The sequence below is a fragment of the Lissotriton vulgaris genome, chromosome 2_1 (genome assembly GCF_964263255.1).
Source record: "Lissotriton vulgaris chromosome 2_1, aLisVul1.2, whole genome shotgun sequence".
Lineage (NCBI taxonomy): Eukaryota > Metazoa > Chordata > Amphibia > Caudata > Salamandridae > Lissotriton > Lissotriton vulgaris.
In genome coordinates, this window is record NC_141687.1 from 1375542538 (window position 1) to 1375568375 (window position 25838).

Here is a 25838-nt window from a genome sequence, read left to right on the forward strand (position 1 = left end):
TGCATCGTCTAGGTACACATCGTATCGGACTGAATGATGATATACCCTGGTCTAGTCTAAATCCCTGATCCGTATTAAGAGATTATGGCTGCACAACCAGCTGTCTCTGTCTGTGTTTTTCCTTAAGAGTTGCTGCTGAATATTGTTTTCTTATAACCTCATGACTTTCACCCAACCTGCTGCCTTCTATGTGTCTGGTAATAAGTTTTGCAACTTGAAGAACCATATTAACTTATTGTCACCATTGCTTCCATATATGCTGTATCACCAACCCAGCTTAAATGATAATTTTTTACTGTATCACCAGTCCGGCTAAAATGATCATTTTTAATAATCTTTGTGACTCTGAACAACAGTGCCAGCGCTGTATCACCAGTCCGGCTAAAATGATCATTTTTAATAATCTTTGTGACTCTGAATAACATTGTCAGCGGGGGACCGGGTGCATCACCGGCTATCTCCTGCAATGCGGGGCACACTGGGCATGCGCGGAGTCGGAACACGTTTCTCCGCGCATGCTCAGTCTTCACCGCGTCTGTTCACGCATGCGCGGCTAACGCCGTGCATCGCGGTGCATGCGCGGTGCGGGAATACTGCACCATACACCACGGCGGCCGCACACATCTAGAAAATAAAGCTCCCCAGCCTTTTTCCGATACTATCTTCTTTAGAAACAATGCAATACAACACTAAGACTATGGGGGATCTTTCTACCCAGAACTTCACTCCATATTAACCCTCTGGAGGCGAAGACCTTAAAAATGGCCACCACAATAACCAGATCCCGGCACTCCATCTGTTCTATTACAGGTGTCGGACATCGGCAATCAGACCCACCCCACTTAACCAATTACCACAGGTACTTAAACTCCCGCCCCCACCTCCATCCTCATAACCACAGAGGCCACGGACGGAGGAGGAAGCACAAAGAGGCTGGGAGCTGAGTAAGTACGGCATAGCCGAATTGAAGGACTAGAAAATAGAGGCATATGAGGTGCCATTTTTATAACTTTTAGGAACCTTCTACATATGCATCTCTGTTTTACTTTATACCCCACCTGCAGCTGGACCTCCCCAATACCCTTCCATCTACTGTTGGCCCATGAGGCACTGTTCCTCATCATAATAAGTATGTACAGCCAACCTCTCTCCACTATACATGTATGGAAGGTGTGATTTCTGTTTGTGTGTATGACTATCATTGAAAACGTACAGATCCCTCCCTGGATTTCTTCCTAGGGATGGACAACAGCTATATGTTTGTTTGTCCCTTTCTTTACAGGTACTTAGTTAATAGCGCTTTGGGATCCGCGCATTAATAACACCCTGCTCTTGTCTTTTTAGGCATACTACATGAGTATCTTGTTAGTAAGGGATGTGTATTAGAATATTAATTTTATATCCATACACATAGTTCCCTATACCTTCACTTTTTTTGTAAATACACCCATTGTGGTGACTTTCTAGTGAGTGACAGGGGGATCTTTAACCCCGGTCCTGACGAAGGGGCATGACGCCCCGAAACATGTCGACCCACATAGGAAAGTAAGCTCATAACCCCGCTTATCCTTTCCGACTTCACATTTTTAACAATACCAGCCAGTGTTTATTAAATAGTTTTTGTATCACTAGGCCAGGTATTTTTTAACATCACCTCTTATCACTCCTGACCTCACTGACACTCACTCCATTTCACTCACATAGCACCCACATTAAAAAGGTGCTCCAGCGTAGTCGCTTGTCGCAGCACTGCCCCGTCCGGCAGCCCGGCGGGAAGACCCCGATGATGAAGCATGACACCAAGGGCTCTTTTGGTGTGTGAGGGGTATTTTAAACAAATGTGTGTATTCCTGAAACATCAGGATGCATACAAATAAACCCCCTTTTGAGGTGGACCCTTTTGATTATAGTTGCATGTGCATGAGGAGGACGTGCCCACCTCTCTGCCACGCGGCACTTCCTCTTCCTCCCTCCTTTTGATCTCCCTACACGTCTATGGTCTGACATCACATGCTTCAACCACTCCATAGAGCTCTGAGAAGCGCATCTCAAGACCATGGTGGACTGGTACCTTCACCCTTCCAGGCTCAAACAGATCTTTTCCTATACTTCTGATAGATGCTGGAGGGACTGCGGGCTCTTAAGTGACTTCCAACACATCTGGTGGGACTGCCCTACTATACGCCCCTTTTGGGAAGAAATACTAGCACACATTAAAGATATATTGGGGTACCCCATCCCAACCTCCATGGCAGGAATTCTTTTGGGGCTCCGCGATCCGGCCCTGAAACACCACACTCGAGCAGACAAGGCAATCATGTGGCTCTGTATAGGTGCGGCCAAAGTGACCTTAGCAGCCGCCTGGAAGCAGAGGGGAATTCCGGTGATTTCCGATGTTTTCTGAGACGATTATAAGAATTTTTAATTTAAATGTGGGCCCTTAGTTACTTTCCTCTCACGGGGGCTGACATTGCCTGTCTGTTCTCCTTCTGTCAGAGCAGTAAACCTCTTAACTTCAACGGTCCCACGATGAGTTTACCAATATGATTGAGCCGCCATCACTGTTTGGGAGGGGTCTGGGGTTTTGGGTATTCTTTTCCTGGGTGTTGTTTTACCGGGGCATTAATTTACCTCATATGGCCCCTTCCTGTTGGAAGGGTTTGATAGAACTCCATCACAAAATAAAGATGGGACGCTCAGTGAAGTTTGTTTGGTTTTAAGTAATGAACACTGGGGACTGGTTTGTTAGAAGCTGTACCTCTATTTTTGCAACTCCTATGAGACAGGGGCCAAGACACTGGCCTGATAATGTGATACTGTGCGAACCCTCCTTTTTGATGATATGTTCGGCACACACCGCGATGAGCTAAGTGATGGTTATATTTTAAAGATGTACTTGAAAAACTTTCAATGAACAAGTTTGATAAAAAGAACGATTAAATTGTGATTCTAGAATAGGTCCAGAACATACGGGCATGGCCCATTTGGAACCAATGTTTTTGTACCTGCCCCATGAAGAGCCAGTGCCATGTTACTGTTGATAAATGTCACCAATAAAAGAAAAAGTTATTGTGTAGGCTCATGTCCAAGTATGTCTCAGATTATAACGTTGCTGGCTTTGAAATGTGCACTCTTAGTAGATAGAGTGATTTTAATGCCTCATAAAGTAATTGTTTTTAAAGAGGAGAGAAGGCTCACCACATTTATTGTGCCTGAAAATGCTGGCTGCCCCTTAATGTTTCGGAGTTTACTCAAAATGTCTTTTGTTTCTCTGAGATAGAAAGGCAGGTACTCCATGAAGGGTTGTAGCTGCGTGTCTATATAGTCACCTATTCCTGGATAAGCTGTGCATATCCCTAAAATGATGGGGAAACCTGACAGTGGGAAACCTTCCTTGTGGGTTTGTTGGGGTGAGTAAAATATTCAACCACCAAGGGAGTCTGAAGTCTGACAAGAAAGGGGGCGTGTTCATAAATATCTGAACAACCCAAATCTCAAATGTTTAAGATTTAGTATACAAGAACCCACAGGGAAAGTTAAATAGTTTGAAGCAAGAAATGTAGAAAAAGCGGCCCACATTCGGATCGCTTCAGAAAGCAAAGAGACAAGAAAAACTCTTCCAGGGATTATTGGTGTCCCATCTTTACACATTGTGTGTCCAATGTCATCATCAGGGCTACCAAATACCTATACTTAACCTAACCTCCAGATAGGAGGTGGGTGGAAGAGCATAGTTATATCCTCTTTTTAGAGTTTATACAAAAGAGTGATGTAGAAGTGTATGCCTACTTGGAATAAGTGGTGCAGTGCAAAAGTAGAAAAACAAACAAGTGAATTAAAAAGGGATACACATCGGAGACACTAGTGTCACTAACACTCACATGTCTTCCAATCTAAAAGAGTGAAGGAATATATATAAAACAAGAGCAGTTGAAAAGTAACACTGCCCTTATGGTCATCATGTTTCAGCTTACAAGGCAAAAAGTCCCATGTTTTCTTCAGGACCTTAATGCTTCAAACAAGCTTTGTCACTGTCACCAAAATCGTACTTAATACATACATTTTGTTAGTTTCACAAAATGAGTAATTCTTTTTCAAATCCTCCAAGTGGACATGATGTATCTGAAATCTGGAAGACAATGGAGAGATTAAAGAACAGTACTACATTTCATTACTATCAAACTAGGCAAACATATTCAAGGGGTATAGAACAGCAATGGTAAACTTACCAATGCACCACAAGGACTAGGCCTCACCTCTCTGGGCACCAGCATGTGTCTAAGAGGCCCCGCTCTGCAGAAGAAAAAGGTTCAACATACAGAAAGAGTTCATATAATTGTCACCCACAAAGAAACAACTGTAGTTTCGAAATCGTAGTGTCTGTCACTAATAAGTATTATATAGCAGTCACTACTGCAAACACCTTCTCAATAGTGCCGTAAATCTCCCAACCTTTACAACATGGCCGGACTGCGGTAGGCAAACAAATGACATCGGAAAGACCAAGACTGCTGTGGTTTATATTTGTTACCAGAAACATATATGGAGAGTAAGGGATTGTGTTCGTGGACACTGGACGAGAAATACTCCTGATCCCCAGGTCATGAAATGTAGAAAACAAATGAAGGAGTATTACCCGATGAGTAGGATGAAGGCTTTCAAAACGTGGAATCAGTGTTCCTTGTTAAAAAAACCCTCACTCACCACCTAGTGGTAACTTGCTTCATCTTCGGGGTCCACCCAAGTGGCCTAGCGTCACCTGGGTGTGCTTCGACACCTGAGTTGCAGTGGAGCAGGTTGTGAAGTGTGGGTGCAAACAAAAAAAGTTAGAGTGTTAAAAATTGTCCTGGTTTTTACTTTATACAAGAGTTTTAATAAAAAAGCAACTGGACAATGTTAAAATGAAAGGTGAGATACTGGAAGGGGAGTTACGACCTGCGTATCTCAATTATGTGTTGGTCAACATGTTTCTACCATTAGGGGTGATCCCCGGTATTCTTCAGGACCAAAAAAAGGAAGTGGGAGGTGTGGGTCCCCTAAAAGACTCCCCCTGTCCTAAATCCTTTATCTTCCAATGGTAAAATATACCAATGGGAAGACACTCCTAAAAATGTAGGGTGTCAGTAAAACTAGAGGAATTCTCCTATTAGGCTTCAACGGGCAGTGGGTAGGTGCTTCACGATGTACAACGTATTAGTTTGCTGTCGTGGAGAAAGGCTAATCACCTACGTCTACCGTCCACTGCTCGGCTACCATAGGAAGTGTAGACAATACTGCAGGCTTTTGTGAAAGAAACATATCAACTCTCAGAGAGTGAGTGTAATTCACAGTACTCACTGATGATCATCTCCTAATATATCAAAAGAAGAAAAGAAAAAGCTATTAATTCTTATATAGCTATTGACCCGGTCAGACTAGTATGCACAGACAGTGCTGGAAACGTAATATAAGGTGATATATATTCGAAAAATGTACAAATGAAAAAAATCTTAAAGAGTGTTATGTGCATATTCCACAGAGGAGAGAGAGCATCTACCGTATTCGCTGACAAGACAGAGCTAATTGTGAATAACATCATCTTCTTATAGCTGTTAGCCATAGTTAACAAGGATGTCTGTGTCAAAAGGTCTGTACTATTTTACCAAACTGACTATAATATCAAAAAAGTCTGTATGAACACACAGAATGAAAAAAACAATGCCAGTGAGACTAGTATACCTCATTTCCTAGAGAGCAACAACCATGGTATTGTATCATTTAGGCCTGAAATGTCGCTCGATAGTTTAAAAATCCATTTTTGTTCTCTAATAAAGAGAAAGTTAGATATATCGCTTGTATGTGGGGGAATACGTGGTTTCTCCAACACGGTCCAGTAGAAGTCATCTGCTTGGTGATTTTTCTCCACAAAGTGCCTGGTTAGTCTCGTTGTGTTCTTTCTGCACCTGAACGTGCTTTTATGGTGAAGTAGTGTGGCTCACTGGTTAGAGGCGGCAGACCCGAGAGCAGAGGACGGCCCGGGACCAGGGTTCGGTTCCCGGCGCGGCACGTTTCTGGACCAGGGTCAGCGGACTCGATAATTCTCTCGCCTCGGTGCCCATTCTGATCAGCGATCACACTCGGCAACTCTGGGCATTAGCTTGCCTCATCTTCACTAACGGCCCCACCAGACCGCCGGGGATGCCTGGTCTCACCCTGGAGATACCCATTAAGGGACCATCTCTCAGGGAAGCCAGGAAGGGTTTCGCCAGGAAGGGTAGCGCAGCGGTCGAAGCGCCTTGGAACCCTCCGGGTAAGTAGTGCGCTATATAAATGCCTATACATTTACATTTACACATTTACATGCTCGAGCATTCGAAGTCTGACCTTCCTCGTGGTCATATCCACATACTTATATTGGCAAGGGCATGTTATCAAGTATTAGATGATCGCTGTTACAGTTCGTGAAATTACATTGTATCCAAGGTGTTGAAGTACCGATATCGATCGATTTACATTGTTTTGTCTGTGGACAGATGGCGCAAGAACCACAAGGGTAATGACCTTGAACCCTGGGTAAATCCTAAAGTGTGTTCTCTCGTTGTTGTTCATGAAACAGGGGCCTGGTGTGGACCAATTTGTCTTTAGTATTCATGCTTCGTTTCAGCAAGAATAGAGGCAATGGAACCTTATCATTGTCACCATTTAATATCCGCCAGTGCTTCCTGATAGTCTTCTGCATACTATTTGTTATAGAACTGAAAGTGTTTACACAGGTAAGGCGGCTAAGAGGTGGTTTCTGTACTGGGAGTTCAAGGAGGGCCTCTCAATTGGTATTGGCAGCCCTTTTATAAGCACGCTTGATTATCATCTTGGGATCTTTGTAAGCTGAAACATGTCGACCATTAGGGAAGTGTTACATTTCAACTGTTCTTGATTTATATGTATTCCTTCACTCTTTTTAGGTAGGAAGACATATGTGAGGCCACAGGCGTGAGTGTTAGTGCTACTAGTGTCTCCGATGTGTATCCCTTTTTAATTCACTTGTTTGTTTTTCTACTTTTGCACTGCACCACTTATTCGAAGGAGGCATACCCTTCTACATCACTCTTTTGTATAAACTCTAAAAAGAGGATATAACTATGCTCTTCCACCCGCCTCCTATCTGGAGGTTAGGATAAGTATAGGTATTTGGTAGCCCAGATGATGACACTGGATATGCAATGTGTAATGATGGGTCACCAATAATCCCTGGCAGGGTTTCTCTTTGTTTTCTGAAGCGATCTGAATGTGGGCCGTTTTTTGTACATTTCTTGCTTCAAACTATTTAATTTTCCCAGTGGGTTCTTTTATACTGAATCTTAAACATTTGAGATTTGGGTTGTTCAGATATTTTTGAACACGCCCCCTTTCTTGTCAGACTTCAGACTCCCTTGGTGGTTGATCAATTGAAGTAGGGGATTGAGTCCTGAGGTCTTTAAACTTATCCCTGTAGGCCCTCCTTTTGTCTTTTGTAAGCAAAATATTGCCATTCTGTGGAGGTTCGCAATAGATATTTTCCTCATTCCTTATTTGTACCAGGTTTCAAGAGGTTGGATGAGAAAATGTTTGCTGGCATTGAGTTATAGGTCCATCATTTAGTTGGCAAAATGCCTCCGTTGTGTATTCCTTTGTATGAAGTAAAGCTACATTCCCTCCTTTGGTGAACTTTTTTATATGGTCACAGGTCTGATTCTTTTGAGTGCAATTTCAGGGTGGGCTAGATCTTATAAGATTTTCTCAGCTGTGCTGTCCATTTTTACAAGGTTTTCTAGTAGATGAACATCTTCTTGACATTGATTAGTCAGACTTGTGGTCTAAATTGACACTAGAGTATTAGAATGTCTTGGCTTGTCCCTCAACGGGTTTAGAACTTAAACAGGTCCCTTTATGTTTGTACTAGTTACTATCTCCTGGAAGGGCAAAATGAAAGATTCCTATCAATGATTCCACTTTTTTTTTCTCTCAATTTGGTGTTAAGTTTCTGTTCCCTCCTTCTGACTCTTGCCTGTATTTCAGTAGCTAATTCTTGAAACTTTTCTTAAATTGTTTTTGAATTGTCTTTAGTTGTGACATTGAAGGATTAGGGATCTGTTTTTTAGCACAACAAACAGCTTTCAAAGCAGACAGAAAAAAGTACAATCTTTAATCTTGTCTTGAACAATGAAGATCTATGTGTCATTAGTGGCTTTGGGCCACTAACATTGTTCCTTTTTCTAGCCTGCCTTGCACAGTTAACAGTCCCTACCAGCTCCAGGTTTGCCTGCAAATGCATTCTGTTCTCAAGCTCAATGCTCAGAGAACTACTTGTCTGCAGCTTGGTGAGTGATATGTGGCATAAAAGTGGTTGAGGGAAGGCCAAATGAATGCATAATATGCCAAACAATGATGGTACTAACATGTAGTATTGAAATCTGAAACCACAACATTTATTGTTATATGCGTATCTAAATTTGGCAGTTGGGCGTGGATAATTCGGTCCCGGAATATGAGATCTTAATACATTGTGTATTTTATGAACCATGTAGATTAGCAAGATTGTCTACTCCACATGAATTTCGTTTTTTACCACTATATGTCTTATTGATTGTTCAGTCGCGAGTCTTTGTATACTCAATTTAATAACTTTTTATTCCTGTTTTTAATATGTTTCTTATTTATGGATCTTATCTGATATTTTACCTGGGTTTGTGCTGTATTTGTATAGTATGTCTTTTATGATGCAAATTGAATAAAGACTTCTTTGACTGACTGACTGAATGGAAATGGTGCTAGCCCTTTGCAGTCAAAGGCTAAGCAAATTATTATATTCTTTTTAAGAATCCACCTGTTCTGTTGCACCAGTTTATTGCCTTTGCAAATGAAATAGTCAGAATGTACCCAAACTTGTTTGCTTTATTGATGCACTCCCTCTTACGGGCACAGATGCGCTGGCGAGGGCTGAGCGGTGGTGCTCGCTGGTTCCGCTCTGCAGAGCCTGGTCTCCCGGCCCACGAGGGAGCGGATGCTGCCTGCCGTGGCTGCATCGGCCTCCCTTCCCAAATCAGTGGCAAGGGACTTGGACCAGGCCCGGAGAATAGTAGGGGTCACCTCGCTGTGATGTCGATCGCTCCCCAACATCAGCATTGGGTCGGCCGGGGTTTGCGACCGTGCAGAGCCCGCCTGCGCAGGGACGCTCCGGGCCTCTGGGCCGTGGTGCTGGTGGCACTGAGGTAGAGCACTTGTTGGATCCTTTGCTCCCGGTGGGAGCGCTTGGCATACTAGCTGGGCCTGATGCCCGGAGGTGGGCCCAGTGGCATGGGATGTTGGAGCCTTCCCCTCCTGACATCAGGTAGATGATCGAACACCAGCAGCGACAAACACCTACACTGGGGCTGGAGGAGGCAGGCAGGCTGGGCTGTGGACTCATCAGAAGACCTGTGGTGGTGTCCTCTTCTGTTGATTCGCCGTGCAGTGACCATTTGGTTGATTTGAGAACTTGGCAGTTGGAATCTGGACACCAAGTGATTGGTAAGCTTTGTTATGGCTTCGGAATTTTTGTTGGCCAACTTGGATTTGTATGGGATTGATATATGAATTGCAATTTATATAGGCAGGTAATAAGGAGACTTTTCTTTATTTGAATTGATTTGAACGGCACAACGTACTATAGTACCTTAAGTTCTACTTTGGTTATAATACTGCATATTTTGCACTATTTTTGGCATGCCATTTTCTAGCACACTTCGCAGGATGTGTTGCTTTTGTAGTGGTACCAATTTGAGATTAGATGAAGCACAACCACCCCCCCCCCCCAGCCCGGTAGGGACGCCTAATAGGGACATGTATATTAAATATGGTAGTTCTTCTATAATGTACAGCACGTTATGGAATAAATATACTCGTAAGGATCCTGAGTTGTGTTGGCCTACGCATGGGCCATTTGATTTACAAAAGATTCAGAATGTGGAACAATGTATGTTTGAGCAAAAGACTAGGCAAAATATGTTTGAGTGTGTGTAGATGTGGGAGAAAGAAATGCGTGAACAAGCCTTGATTGAAACAGAACAGCGAAAGAACGTCCATGCGAAAGCATTAGAAATGAAAAATAAAGAAATAAAAGAACTAAAAGAGAGGGAAGATAGGGAGTGCCATTTACAGGTAACTGGCCAATACGCTGTTCGATGACCACTCTATCCTATCCTTAATAAACCTCAAGATGATTTCTTGTTATTAGATCGTTCTCCACCTCCGTATATTTTTCCCTCTGCTACTCATGAGTCAGATAAGGGTTCTCCTACAGGCCAGGAGAAAGCATGAGAAACTTGTTCTATGTTGCCCACTGCATGTTCTGCTGAGCTTAGATCTGCTGCTCGCAAAGCCGTCTGTAATACTGCTTCTCCTACTGAACTTTTAGATGACATGAAGGATTGGCAGGAAAGGGAGCACGTATATTTGTTTTACAGAGGTGTTTGCCGCAGAAGTTGTTGAACGGTTTAGGAAACATTCTGAGGAATTGGAGCCTGTTGATATAGCAAATGATTGTAAGCAAATGTGTGATAGTATTTTTCTCTTTTCTCAAGTGGCTGACTCAATCAGGCGTTTGGTTAAATTACGTGTTGAGACAGTCCGTTTGCAAGAGGAGAAAAAGGCAGCAGACGCCGCTGCACAAACATCTCAGAACGCTGTGGTACAAGCTTCTATCTTCGGATCAGATAAGACTAAGATAGTTCATGCGAAACCTATGCGGGAAGCCGCACCTTTGTATGTGTTTCCTAGAGGGGAGGGAACAAGTGATGATAAGGATTCTGTTGATGCAAAGGGATATTTTGTTTATAATTTGGTTTACACTCCTTGGTTAGAGCAGATGTTATGGCTCTTAATAATGCATTGCCCGGTCCGCGGAAAAATCCAGCAGCTTTTTATTGAGGAAGTTGAAGGTGCTATTAGTTCTTGTACTATGACTCTGCCTGATATTGACCTGTTTTTCTGATTGATATTACCCTCTGATATGTGGAGAACTGTACGTAAGGTTGATGATCATGCGACTTTTGGGGTATTATGGAAGGATTTAGAACGACTGGATGTAGAAAGGGAACCCGCACAGAAACCATGTCAGTTAATTTTAGATCTTCCCCCAGCCATATTAGTTAAGTTAAAAATGATTATTCCCCCTAAAAAGATAGATTGGACTGTATTAGCGTCTTGTAAGCAAAAGGCAGATGAATTGGTTTCAGACTTCTTTACGCATTTTGAGGAGGCATTCCACGATTTTAGTGGCCAGTCATTGACAGATGACACAGGCAGGCACCTATTCGTCGATAAATATGTCGCAAACCTGTTGCCATGAATAGTTAGTCACCTAAAGGCCAGTGAGAGCTCATGGACTACCTCTTCTCCGGTTTCTCTTTTGACTATGGCTCAATATTATGAATGACAGGATTTAGAAGCTAAGGGTAATGAGGATAGGAAGACTAAGGAGTTGAAACAAAGGTTATGATGGCTCATATTTATGATCCACGTTCGGGAGGTAATGATAGAGGTGGACGTGGATCTTATAGTTCGTCTTTTCCTTCTTATGCTCTTTCAAATTTGTCTGTTGTCCGGTGTGCTTACTGTAGGAAATTTGGACATTGGGCTTCTGATTGTCCAGCATTGCATGCTCAGCAGTATCCACGTGGACGGGGACAAATGAGAAATCATTCAGGATATTCAGGGCCTAGAGGAAGCACAGATGATCATGCTAGGTTTGATGCTAATACACGTGGACAGGATGGGTTTAACACTTTTGATAGACAAAATCAATATCAAATGTTTGATTATGTGCCGTCTGATTTGAAAGATTCTGCTTATGCATATTTATTGAATTTTTTATTTTGAGAGTTTTATATAGCGCTGGCTAGACCCGGAGATATCAGAGCGCTTTACATAAGGTTACACGGGAATTACAAAATTATATCAGTTACTAGAAAAACATTTCAAGAGAGTAGAAAACTATATCAAGGGAGCTTAGAAGGGTAAGGGGGTGGGGTAAGGGGGTAGGAGTAGAACAGATGGAGAGAAGAAAGGAGAGTCTGCCCAAAGTCCGGCTGGGTAGGTGACGGCCGAGGATGAAATCCACAGCCCATCTCCTCTTTGAATGAATGATTACGCACTTATATAGCGCATGGCTACCCGGAGGCATCCCAGCGCATTGGCTATCGGGTAGCTCCACCGGACATCAGACAAACAGCTAGGTCTCAACAGGAAAACAATCAAAGAGCAAAGAGGAGGGAAAAAAATAGATCGGGGAGAGTTGGGAGTTCCAGTAGATCAGAAGGGTCCCTATGTTACAGCACATGTTTTGGGTTCTACTGATCAGTTTGTGGTTTATACAGGAGCTACTCATAGCGCCTTATCTATACACTTGGTACCAAGGGCTCCCCTGTCTGGCTTAACCATTACATTGATAGGTTTTGATGGAACACCTTCCCATAGCCCGTTATCACAACCACTTGCATTCTGCTCCATGTCCGTTCTTGCTTTCACCGAAAACACCAGACAATATTGTGGGACTTGATATGCTCAAACATTTCAGGGCTACAATACGATGTTCTCCTGAAGGAGCATGTGTTATTTTGCATGACAACTACCCCGTGATTGAGAGATCTTGTCTTGTGAAAGAGGATACTGCATTAGATTGACTCCCTAGTACTTTGTGGTCAAGGAGGGCGCTTCATTGCCACAATTGGTGCAACATAAAATTTCTCAAGAAGGGGAAGAAGCACTCATACGCATTGTTCATGATTTGATTAAAGTGGGGGTTGTGGAAGAAGTTCCCTATATTGTTTGCAACAGTCCGATTCTTCCAATTTTGAAAAAATGACACTGATACTAGGATTTACAGATTCATCATTGATTTACGAGAAGATAACAAGAGTGTAGTGCCCCAATACCCTGTGGTTTCTGACATTACAACACTTCTTACTCTGGTTCCCCCGACAGCGACTACATTTTCTGTGATTGACCTGAAAAACTCTTTCTTTTCGATTTCCTATTCATCCTGATAGCCGATATTTGTTTGGCTTCACTTTGAATAATCAATCGTATAGATTTTGTAGAATTCCTCAAGGGTACACTGAGAGTCCTAGCATTTACAGTCAAGCATTGAAAAGACAACTTGATTCTTTCGTTTTGCCTAAAGGAGTGGCTCTCATACAATATGTTGATGACATCTTGTTGGCAGCCGATACGCCCGAACAGTGTGAATAATGTACTTTGTCTTTGCTTTCTTTTCTTGCTCCACACCATCATAAAGTGTCACGGAAGAAATTGAAATATTGTAGATCGAAGGTAACCTACTTAGGTCACCTTCTGTCTAAGGAGGCCCGTGCACTTACACCAGATCGCATCCATGCAATTTTAGATACACCAGTGCCTTCCACTCAGAAAGATGTTCGGGCATTCATTGGGTTGACTTCATTTTGTAGGCAATGGATATTAGGGTTTTCACACATTGTTAAACCCCTGCTAGCGTTTTTGACTAAAGATACTCCAAAGCCCCTTCCATGGACAGATGAATGTCAGAATGCTTTTCATAAGTTACATCAAGCACTTTGTTCTGCACCAGTGTTAGGTACTCCGGATTACACAAAGCCTTTTACACTCTATGTACACGAGAAAGATGAGTTTGCATTGTCGGTTTTAGTATGGACACGCGGTGACAAGCAACGTCCCTGTGCATACTTTTCAGCAGTTCTTGATACTGTTGCTCGTGCATTGCCTGAGTGCTTTTGTTCAGCTGCATTAACAGCTGGGTCCATACGTCAGAGTGAAGGGATAGTTTTGTCACATTAACTGTTGGTGCTAGTACCCCATGCAGTAGATGTGCTTTTGAATCAGACCAAGACGCAACACTTGACTAGTGTTCGTTTGACAGGATACAAACTGACACTGTTAGCCCCTCACATTACACTAAAGAGATGTGCAACACTAAATCCAGCTACTTTGTTACCATATCTGGCGACTCAGCCTCAGTCACAGGAGTCTCATGATTCTATATTCCTTACTGAGGAACAGACAAAGGGTTGCGTCGACTTGCAAGAAACACCCCTTTCAGATGTAGATGGAGAACTGTGGGTTGATGGATCCTGTTTGAAGTTATCAGATGGTACGACCTCTGCTGCATTGCAATTATGACACTTAAGACAGTAGTGGAGACAGCTCGCATACCACAGAAGTCAGCTCAAGCAGCTGAACTAATAGCTTTGACACGAGCTTGTGAACTTATCACTGACTTGTGTGTGAACATCTATACAGACAACCGCTAAGCTTTTGGAGTGGCCCATGATTTTGGGCTACTTTGGAAGGAAAGAGGCTGTCTTACGTACCACGGGATGAAGATAATGCACGGAGAACTAGTGCATAATCTCTTGACTGCACTAACATATCCAAAGAAGATGGCTATTGTGAAGTGTAGCGCACACAAGAAAGTAACTGATAAGACAGGACAAGGCAATGTCTTTGCAGATCGCGTAGCTCGTGAGATTGCAATGCAACAAAGCACTACTTCTATATACGTAGTGAAGTCTCAAGCTGAGCGGTGGCATGATGGTAGACAGGAAGTGTTCGATGTACAGAGATCTGCTTCTGTAGCAGAAGTTGAGCAATGGGCCAGAGAAGGAATATTGGATGCTGAGGGTTGTTGGCGCAACCAAGACATCGATAAGTGGAAGCTGCCTGCAGCCTATTTACAACCTCTGGTTCAAATGGCACATGTGCTGGCACATGTTGAGGCTCTAGCAATAACGAAATTGCTTATGCAAATTTGGGAGCATACTGAAATTGCCAGCACAGCTAAGAGAGTGGTACAATCCTGTTTGATCTGTTGGCAGTATAATCCTGGTAAAGGGACACAAACTCCTACAGGAGGATTTTGCTACACAGACTGCACCTTTTGAAGTTTTGTAGATGGATTACATCCAACTTGAAAGCTGCAATAATTTAAAGTACGTCCTAGTGGTAGTATGGGCCTTCAGTAAATGGATAGAGGCATACCCTACAAAGGATAATACAGCTCTCACTACAGCTAAAGTGCTTCTAAAGAAGTTTTTCCCTAGATATGGTGTTTGTAAACTTTTGTGGAGTGACAACGGACCTCATTTTATTGGGCAAGTTGTTGAGCATGTCCTGAAAGGATTAGGGATCAAACAGAAATTCCATGCAGTCTTCCACCCGCAATCAGCAGGATTAGTGGAAAGGTATAAAGCTACACTGAAATTGAAATTAGCGAACAGCTTTGAAGTGGCCTGATGCACTACCTTTGGCATTGTTGTCCATAAGATCGGTGCCACATTCACGATCTGGGCTTACACCATATGAAGCGATACCAACTGAGATCAAGGAGAGAGCCTGCATTGTCGAAAAGGACTGATTGAGCTACCGCCCTGGGTTGGTGAAACGGAATGCCGATGTGGCAAGGGGGGGAATCAGTCCTGCGAAGTGACACCCGTCTTGACCCTCAGAGAAGAAATCAACGACTGCCCATGGATAAGAGCTCCAATTATTGTTTTTTGATGATGAAATAATCATGTCTGCTGAAAGATCAAAAGTTGCTAAGATCTGCAATAAGAAAATCATTTGTGCTGTAGGGTTTGTTGGTGCTATGGTGGTTATGGCACCAATTACATGGTATGATGAGAAAGTGGCTCCTGTTCGAGAGCTTTTGGTCGCCACTACTCCAGTACCAGTTGAGCACCACTACTTTACGCTTCCCTACCATGAGCAGAACATCAACAATCCTACTTAAACAACACATTCATCCAGATGTTGCATCATACTCATAATGCCACGAATACTACCAACTGTTGGGTGTATGGGATGATACCTGCGCACCAAAAGAAAGGAGGTACACTTTTTATTCCTCTTCCCTTTTCTCACAGTGAGTCTTGCCAAGCCTGGTTTGCGCTTTTGTTTGCTTCTGAAAGAGCTAATTTCACAAGGATGACAGTAGGACAAATTAATTATCACCTCAATAAAGTGTGTTATCCCGATGAAAATGGTTAACCAAAAGCTAAAGGGACTAAATGGAAATGGGAAGAGTACCAACCTACCTGACAATATTTCTGTACCACATGTTTTCACGAATACGAGGACTATAAAGAACAATGGTCCATTTGTGTTTTCTGTTACCAGAGCTAAAGCAGACTTGTGTATAAGTAGTGTTGGGAGAATTCCAGTGGGGAGAAGTGAATGTACTGTAATTCTAACCATTGAAGGTGCTAATAACAGCAGTTTTACGTCTTCACATAATACTTACTTCGTGTGCGGAAATAAGGGATATTATCAGCTACCTGTTGGGTGGTCAGGGGTCTGCTACGTGTCCTTTCTATTGCCCCCTGTGTTTTTAGCACCTGCATCATATCACCTTGACTTCAAATTATACCATGACATTTCCAAGAACAGAAATAAGAGGACAAGAAGTATGGATGAAGTCGACCAAACTGACACCGCTTTGCAACAATATGTTGACTTTAACTTAGGCTTATTTTTCTTTGTGGGTGCTGCATTAAACAGCAGAAAGATAAGACGATTGACTAGAGTTGTGGAAGCTGTTACGAATCAGACAGCTATGGCACTTGGGAACATTACAGAAGAGCTTCAAATGGCGAGGATTGTAGCACTCCAAAATCATATGGTACTTGATGTGATTTTGGCTGATCGAGGTTATTGGTAGCAGCTGTTGTGTTTACATTCCATATGACTCACCTTCAGTGTTTGATGCAATCTCTAAACTGCATAAGATTGCTGCAGAGATTCACCCAGACACTGGTACATAGACTTTTTCGAATGGTTGTGGACACTCTTTATTACTTGGGGCTGGAAGCTACTTACTATGCTATGTATACTATTGGTGATACTATTTGCATGCTGTCTATGTATAGAATGTGGTCCCATGCTTTGCTCTATTTCCATCACTGCTTGTACACCTGCCAAGAGAAATGTTGCAGAAATGAAAGCCCAACAAATGCTAAATAAAGAGGTCACTGAACTGATGAGTATAGATATACAGGGTGCATATCTGGATTACCTCAGATGAATGAATGTCTTCAGCTAATGCTAAAAGGGTCATCTGTTGTAAATTGGCAGCAATTGGGTTAGCATTAGCAGAAGCTATCCGGTATTTAGAGGCTATCTTGTCCGTTTTGTGGAATCTATTTTGTATTTCTGGCAGCCATTTTGTTTGCCATGTGGTACCACGTGCGTGCCATGTGCTCTGTCCTACCTTGCTGTTGTCTGCTCTTGAAATCTGACTAAAGACAGGTTATATTTAGCCTCTTCCACTTTGCACATGCTCAGTTGAGCTTGCAGCTGTCCATGCAGCTACTGTTAGTCTGTAAATGTCAGGATGTGTTCACCAGAATTAGCAACTGTCAGCTCCTCCCACTTATTGACTGTACATTTTCTGTATGACCTTATATGTACCTAAAACCTACTTCTTGTACTTGTACCGCCTTCTTTTGAGCCTCTGTGTGGGTATAAAAGGACCAATCCCCTTCCATTCAATGTGCTACTTCATACATTGCCAAAGGGTGTTGTGTGAATGTAATTCCACCTCATGAGGTTAATAAACTTTGTATTTTCTATTCCAGTTTCTGTGCCAACTTCTATCCTATAGGTCTGAGGACTTGTGCAGAGAAGGGCGAACCCCTAGCACTGGTAGGCCTCTCAGAGGCCCACCACCACAGAGTTGCTAATTGAGCCCAGGCACTGCAGAGAGGCTTTCTAGGCCAGCCTGTCAGGACTTCGACTGCTTTCCCTGTAGAAATTGCGGTGGGACTTCCAACTCATGGCGACCTCAAGACCGAAGAAGGAGCGGTCCGTTACGGACCTTCTTGTTAAGGCCAGTGCCGGAGGGGTGGATGTGGCACCACTTGGCAGACTGCAAGCAGGTGGACCGGAGCGGGCCGGTCACTCACAGGCTCCTTGAGTCTCTCTTTGTGTTTCTGACCGTGTAATTTCATGCTATGAAGAAGGAGGTCACTCGAGCTCCAGGAGTTGCGTAGAGATATAGAGATATAGACTCAGTTGCAGAGAGAGTGGATTCCATGGAGACCCATTCACAAACAAGAGATTAAGAGGTCCACCAGCTCCAGAAGGATGTCCTCCATCTCCAGGCCCACGCGGAGGACCTATAGAACTGGTCCAGCTGGAAAAATATGCAGATTAGATCAGCCCTTCATGGCCTCGAGGGGCAGGACATTGAAGCTTTTGTGATGGGTCTCTTCCATCACGTTCTTAATGCGTCCCTGGAACAACAGATTAAATTGGACAGGACAAATTGTGTGGGGCCTAAGAGGTCTGTGTCGCCCCCCCGCCAGACATATTAACTTGTGTATGCGACTTCCAACTCAAGGAACAGATCCTGCGGTCAGCGCAAGCAAAACATCCTCTAGACTTCCAATCTTCTAGGACACCCCTATTTCAGGACTTGGCTGCCTCCACCCTGCAAAAACGACATGCATTAAACCACAGCATTCCTCCGCTCTAAAGGCATTTCATGCTCCTGGGGTCCCCCATCCCCTATAGTTTTCAAATGGGAGGGCAAGCTTTGTCAAATCTGTTCCCTGCAGGAGGCTCCTACTTAAGCTTCCAGATGAGGAGATGAATGCCCCACGACCAGGGGAAGCAAGGAGCTGCTGTGATGGCATGGACTCATTGCAGCAGGTGGGAGCCCTTCTCACGTCTTCACCACAACCTTGAGACTAAGGCCAAAGAACGACAGGCCGTCATTGCATTCCTGGCTGAGGACTCAGTCTGCGGACTAAGAAACACAGAGCTTCGGTCTCTTTAGAGCAGCTTGATTGAGGGGTCCTTTTGGGTCTCTGGGGTTGGGGTCTGGGGGAGGCGGGGTGGCGGGAGACCCCTGCTGTACATCTCACGCCATGCCATGGGGTTCACACTTTAGGACTCTTATGGACTTCTCCAGTTCCAGTTTTGTTTTGTTTGTTTCTTGTTTGGGCTAATGGGTTCCTCTCCTCTGCCTACTAGATTTAGGCATTTTGTTTGGAATACCCGTTGGATTGATCAATCGAGCCATTCGGCAGGTCCTGATGCGGTGTGCAACAGACTGGGGGTAGCCCTGGGAGCCCTGGAACGCCAGGTGCTGCTTGGTATTTCCTTCAATGACAGCTGACTTTAGAATTATGTTGCTCATCGTCAAGGGCCTTAACAACTCTGTTAAGAGGCAAGCTGTTCTGTCTTTTCTGGAAAACTCCACCACCCACATCTGTCTCCTTTAGGAAACTCACCTCCTTTTAAAGGATGCCCATTGATTGCGATCTAGGTCTTCCCTCATCAGTTATTCTCCTCACGGCCCACAAAAACAGCAGGGGTGGCGATTCTGGTTGCTGCAGGTATCCAGGGCAAAATAGGACACATGCAGGCCGAGATCAAGGATAAAATATTAGCGTATTCCTTCACACTAGGACATCACGCCTTCACAGTGGCCTCGGTTTACGTCCCCAATGAGTGGCAAGAGAGATTCATACGAGAGGCAGTTCAGGAGCTGACTTGCCTCCCAGACAGATCACTATTAATAGGGGTAGAATTTAACTTAGTTCTTGACAATGACATGGATAGATCCTCCCAGCGGTGGGGACAGTCCGAGGCTATCACCAACAAAGGGAGAGGCTTCTATTAAAATCTATTAAAATTATTTATAACGCGCGCTATCACCATCGGTTTCTTGGCGCTCATTGACATCTAGCGTTGATCCAGAGTGAGAGGGTTAGTCATAAGCGGCTTGAAAGAGCAGGGTTTTTAAAAGTCTGCGGAAACAGTCGTACTTTGGGCAGAGACGGAGAGAAGGAGGTAGGGAGTTCCAGGTGGAGGGGGCCAGGACAGAAAAGCTCAGGCCACTGTGCTTTTTTCTTTTGAATCTGGGGACCTCGAGGAGGTTTAGTGATGCTGAGCGAAGAGCTCTAGAAGGGATGTGACGGGACAAGGCCGAAGAGATGAACATGGGGGCTGCATCCAAGAGGGCCTTGAAGGTAGTGCATGCCAGTTTGAAATTGCAGGGTTTGGAAACAGGGAGCCAATGTAGACTACGGAGGAGGGGAGTGACGTGCTGATGTTTGGGCTGGCGGAAAATCAGGCGAGCAGCCTGATTCTGCATCAGTTGAAGTCGGTGGAGGTGGCATGCAGGGATTCCTGCGTACAGAATGTTGGCATAGTCGAGCCTGGAGGTGATGAGCGCGATGACAACTTGGGTGAGGGCTTCTTTGGTAAGAAACCTGCTGATCTTGCGGATCCGCCTGAGGTGGAAGAAGCAGGCAGAGGTGACCGCGTTGATATGTGGTCTCATTGATAGATCTTCGGAAATGATCACCCCCAGGCTTTTGACTGAGCTCACAGGAGTGGGTGCTGTCCCCAGAGATGTAGGCCAGAAGGTGGCATTCCATGGGTGATTGGGGCCTCCTACCAGGACGAGCTCAGTTTTGGTAGGGTTCAGCTTTAAGTGGCTGTGGTACATCCACTCCGCAATGGTCAGCATGGTGGACTGGAAGTTGATACGGGAGAAAGGGAGGGAATCTATGGGAAAAATTAACTGGAGGTCGTCCGCGTAGTTGAAAATTGTGACCAGGGAGTTGCGGAGGGAGGCTAAAAGTGGTTGGAGATACAAATTAAAAAGGAGAGGGGATAGTGCAGAGCCCTGTGGGACACCGCAGGGAAGGGAAGTGTAGGGTGCGGAGAAAGTGGAGAGGTGAACGGACTGTGAACGTTGGTGAAGGAAAGATCTGAGCCAGTCAAGGGCCACTCCCTGAATGCCGGCGTTATGGACACGGTCGATCAAGATGGTGTGATCGACCGTGTCAAATGCCGCCGAGAGATCTAATAGGACAAGGGCTTGAGAGGTGTTTTTGTCAGCGCCTTTCCTGAAGGTGTCCATGACTGCTACTATGACCGCCTCGGTGGAGTGGAGGGGTCTGAATCCCGCTTGTTGAGGGTCTAAGAAGGAGGATTTCTCTATGAAAGAGCTCAAGCAGCGGGTAACGTAGGTCTCCAGGATCTTTCCTAGGTAGGGGAGGAGGGAGATGGGTCTGTAGTTACTAAGTATTGTGGGATCTGCATTGGGTTTCTTTAAGATAGGTAAGACTGCAGCTTGCTTGAAAGAGGATGGGACCTCCCCGGTAACAAGGGAGTTGTTGAGTAATGCTAGAGGGGGACCTGGGCATGCAAGAAAGGCTTCTTTCAGGACCTGCAGGGGACAGCAATCATTGGGGGATCCCGAGCTGACTTTATGAAGGAGGGAGGCGAACTCTTGTAGAGATATAGGTGGGAACTCAGTCAAGGTACTGGTGTTTGTAGGGGGAAGAGGAGCAGGAGTAGGAGATGCCGGGGTCGGGATATTATTTTTTATAGTTGTTATTTTTTCTATGAAGTATGAATTGAGCGAATCACAGAGGGTTTGGGTCGGCAGAGGTTGGGGGGTGACTCTATCTGGTATGGAGAGCTCATTTACAATTGAAAAAATATCTTTCGTTTTGTTATTTGAGTTCAAGATTTTTTGTGAAAAATATGCCGTCTTGGCTGCCAAGATTGATTGTTTGTAAGATTTTAAGGTCTCAGTGTAAACAAGTTTGAGCTGAGGATCGTAATGGCGACGCCAGCGGCGTTCAGTTTGCCGCAGGGCAAGTTTGTCCGCTTTAAGTTGGTCCGTAAACCAATGTTGAGCATCGTGGGGGCGCTTAGCTTTAATTCTTTTGAGAGGAGCAGCTTTGTCGCACGCCTGACGCAGCCATTCATCAAGTTTGTCAGCCTGATTCTCTAGTGAGGTCAGCGACGTGGGTGCAGTAGAAGCCAGTGAGTCGTGAAAATCAGGCAGATTGACCCTTTTCCAATTATGAGCCATAATATTCTTAGTACGGGGGGCAGGACACAAAGTGTGCAGAAGTAAGTGAAAGGAGATGAAATAGTGGTCAGGCGAGGAGCAAGGGAAGACTGAAGGAGGTGAAATGTCGAGGTTTGATGTCCAGACTTGGTCAAGGATATGACCTTTCAGATGGGTGGGGGTGTGAATATGTTGGGAGATATTCATGCCTTTTAGAAGGTCAGTAAATTCCACCGACGATTGGCTTTTGTGGACATCAGATGGCCAATAATTAAAGTCACCGATAACCACAATGTTAGCGTGGTTGATTGCTAGTTGAGCGATAGCGTCGCTGAAGAGTTGGGGAAAGAGAGGCATAGAATCAGGGGGTCTATATACGAGGACACAGATAAAAGACGATTTAGGGGAGGTAAATTTTAGTGCCAGATATTCAGTTTTAGGGATAGAGGTCATCGTGATCTCGGAAAAGGTATGTTCAGAGCGGATGATAGCCGCCACTCCGCCGCCAATCTTCCCAACGGGCCGATTGGCGTGCATAATGTAGTATCCCGTAGGGATTGCTGCGAGAATGTCGGGGGATGAGTCTTCAGTGATCCAGGTTTCTGCTAGGAGAAGGATATCGATGGAGCTCTGATGCAGTAATTGGAAGATCTCAAGCTGATGGCGAATGAGGGAACGGGTGTTAAGGTAGTAGATCGATAGAGAGGCGGAGATCTGAGGAGCTAAGGGGGAGGGGTCGTGGAGACAGACCAGTGCCGAGAAGTCAGATGGAACAAGAATGCCACATGTCTGAGCCGCTTTGACCGCACGGGCAGGAATGGGTCCTGATGATTTAAGTCTCAGGAGATCGGCGGAGGAATAAGAGTAGAATTGGGCATTACGACAGGGCCCTGGGCCTGGTCGGCCGCGGACGGGCGCAGACGGGCTTGACTTGTGCGCGACTTCGGCGCGAAGTCGGCGCTCCCGCTGCGCTCGTCCGCTGCGCTTCCTCCATACGGCCATTAAGTAGTGATGGTGAGGGAGCGCTAGACCGCTAACCTGAAGATTTTCGGTGCAGGGCGGAAGTGTAGTAGCTACCAGGAAGTACCGCTCCTCGAGCTGGCCCTCCGCAACAAACGGCACAGAGCCGGGGCGGAACGGGGCCACGAGGCAAATGAAGTGCAGGTAAGAGTAGCAGGAATAATTTCAAAAGACGAAGTGTCCGTTTCAATTTTAAAAAGGATTGTGCTATTAAAATCAGCGACAGAAACAAAACACAGTGTACAAATTCCTATTTTATAAATGCAATTCAGGCATGCTATTCAAATCAGCAGCGAGAGAATTAAGTAAATGGCAGTGTCCACAACCACACAACACAACCGCAGCCTGGCTTGCTGGCGAAAGCTGGGCTCACGGATATCTGGAGGACACATCATCCGGGGTCTAGGGAATACACCTTCTACTCACATTGCCACAAATTGTACGCCAGGATTGACTATATCTTGCCCTCCGACACCCTCATACACTTGACACACGACATGGAGATCCTCCATTGCCCTCTGTCTGGCCACTCAGTAGTGCATGTGTCACTGACTCTGCCTCATGGCCAATCTCCAAGCCTGTGGCATCTTAGAGAACCCATGCTGTGGCACCCTTCTGTGGTCCAACATACTGACAGGGTGGAACACGTGATGCTTCGGCTTAGACATTGCTTTTACATGGGGGGATAGATGTGGGAGGTTCTTGGCCAATAGGCTGCATGCACAGCGACAGACCTCACTTATCACTGGGGTCAAAGACCACTCTGGCCAGGAACAGTCCACAGATCAGAAGATTACAGACACCTTCCGGCACTTTTACGTAACCCTATATTAGGCACAGACCCTCCAGGAGGGTGGTCCAGGTCAATATCTTGGTGGGGTGGCCATGGCCAAGTTTGTCCTGAGTCAGGCTCAGGAGCTGGAAGCTCCTCTAGTGTTGGAAGAGGTCATATCGGCCGTATCTAAACTAAAGCCTCATAAATCCCCAGGCCCGGATGGCTTTTCTTCTGCCTTATATAAAACCTTTTGCACGACTCTGGCCCCGCTGCTGATGAGGGTATATAACTCGATCGGGACCTCTAGCCCTCTCCCACCCTCGATGCTGGAAGCACTGTGTTGGACTTGGCCCTTCTGGCAGGTTCACCCCTAAACTTTTTTGCTTTGTGTGGTGACCCAGTGCTAGTGATTTTGGCTTCTGCGCACTTTCCCTGTGTCCCAGTGGAAAGTGAGTGCGCATTCTGAGTGCGTGTAGTGAGGTTGGCCTGCCCTCCCATAGGAATGCAAGGGGAATGTATGTGTCCATGTTAGTTCCTGACGCGTGGGGAGTGCAGGTGCTAGTTTGGTATGGGCGGACTCATGTGATTAAATGCTGCGCAATGATGTATGCTGCATGATTGTGTCTAGTGTGAAAGTGCCACTTCTAGAAGTTGGCATGTTTGTGTAATTTGTGTCTGGCGTATGATTGGCTGGAGCTGGCTGGAGAGCCTGGCTCCAGGAGTCAGGATGGGTCTGCCCCCGTGGTGAGTGTTGAGATTAGCATGCTGATGGCTTGGGAGGAGTGCACCTGGGACCTGAATAGGACTGGGCTTTCCCGACACAATGCTGGCTCCGCCCCCTGTGGTGTGACTGATGACCCTACCCATCCAGTGAATAGGCAGAGGGGCTGAGCCAAAACAAGTGCTCAGGAACCAGTTGTATCTGGTTCGCCCCTTTGCCTGCACCTTTAGACAAAGGATTTATCTGTATAAAAAGGGGAGGTGTCCCCATGAATCTGGTTCTCTTCCTGGATCCTTTCTTGAGGGGGCTGCTGCTGCTGGGCGCCAGGAGGACCGCCACTAGGACTGCCTTCCTGCCTGGAGGGCCCAGTGAGCTGGACCATGGGCCCAGTCCTGCCCCCCTGCCTGCCTAAGGATTTTCCTGGACTTTGGTGTCTCTGAGCGCCCTGTGAGCACTGTACCCTTATTGCTGAAGGGCACTCCTCTTTTGTGCTTCCTGCCTGAGGGAATCCTGAGCGTAGGGAAACCCCCCTTTTGTGGCTGATCGAGCGAGAGCTTACCTCGCATCTGTGTTGCTTGGTGACATATTTAAAGTAGCAGGAGCCCACCCTGCTTTTCCCCAGCCTAGAGGGAACCTGCCTCTCCGATTCGCCCCTGCCAGAGCCCGAGTTCCGAAACAGGAGCCTTCCCCGTGCTTCTCAAGGAGATTGCCGCGCTGCCCTCAGCAGTTCGACCGGAGCCTGGGGGCCTCATCAGCAGGGCCGCGCTGCCATTGGCTGCTCCACCATCCTACACCGAGCTAGCCCGGCCGGAGGGTTGCCGGGCAACCAGGACTCTCGCGGCCCTGTTCCCAGCGAGGCTCTCCCCGAGGAAGAGAACCCCGCCTACCGCCAACAGAAGTCCGGCCCCAGGAGCAGCGCCTGGGCAGAGCCAAAGAGGAGCCCCAACAGAGGCCCGGTGAGTGCGGGCATCTAGAAAAGGCGGGCCGCCTTGTTCTTTAAAGGCCCCGTGGGGGCCCGGGCATATTCCCGGGGTGGCCCCAGAAGGCAGCGGGCCGCTCCCCCTTTAGTCACCCCCCAAAGCGAGAGCAAGGCACCGCGTCGGAGTCCCTTTCCGAAGCGGGACTCCCACGTACATTGGGGACATTTGTTTAGAGCCCACGAGGCTCAGGGGGCATTTTTCCTCTCCGAGTCCCCCGAGTGGGACTCCAACGATTCTGTCCATTTTGTATTCGAGCCGAGAGGCTAAAGGGGGCATTTTGGCTATTTCGAATCCACAAGGGATTCCAATGAAGCGGGAGCATTTCTTCAGAGCCCAGAGAGGCTCGGGGCATTAGTAATTCGAGCCACAGAGGCTCTTGGCGCATATTTGTTTACGAGCCCTGAGAGGCTCCAGGGCACCACAATTGTTTCTTCAGAGCCCGAGAGGCACCTGGGCATCATAAATATTTTGAGTCCC